This window comes from Cryptomeria japonica, chromosome 3 (genome assembly GCF_030272615.1).
Source record: "Cryptomeria japonica chromosome 3, Sugi_1.0, whole genome shotgun sequence".
Lineage (NCBI taxonomy): Eukaryota > Viridiplantae > Streptophyta > Pinopsida > Cupressales > Cupressaceae > Cryptomeria > Cryptomeria japonica.
This window is the reverse complement of record NC_081407.1, coordinates 861,187,320-861,188,066: the sequence shown is the minus strand read 5'-3', so window position 1 is coordinate 861,188,066 and position 747 is coordinate 861,187,320.

Genomic DNA, 747 nt, shown 5'->3' with positions numbered 1-747 from the left:
GCTCCTTAGGACAGACAGTGGACATTTATGTAGTTTGACATTTTGTAGTCAGCCTGCGGGCCATACTTAGGACAGACAGTCCAATTTTGTACTCCGATATTATTGTGACATATGATATGATATGCATCGATATGATGGGATGCAATGTGTTATGACTGATAGCTATATTTTTCATGTATGGATGACTTATGCACTATTTATATACCATTGTGGAACATGTATGAATGTATTTTTTTTATGTGTTTGTGATGCATTTATAATATGAAATGGATAAGATACTTGATATGATGCTTAATGTAATGCAAATGTACTAACCAAATGGATGCAGGATGTAGCATGTGTGTTTGGGGAAATCAGAGCACTAGACCGAACTGACTATCCGAACTGACGAAAGAAATGTGAGTAAGAAGAAATGAGACAAAGGACAATTAGAGAAGAAAAACTTGCTTTCAGTAATGCACTTTGTAGGTGAGAACCTTTATTTTAATGTAGCAAAATGGATGCGTAGCATCATAGCATTGAAGGCCAGAGCTGAAATGCAACCCTTTTTGCAAAAGACAGACACATCACGGACAAACAGCAATCACAACAAAAAAAAGAAAAGGACCATGAACCATCCCGGTCACTCTAAATCACTCAGTGACATCATCGAGCAACATAGGAACATGATCGAAGCCAAAGATAAATCAGTAAAAAGATAAGATGCACAAATTCCAACAAATCAAACAAACATCTTGATCTTCATTG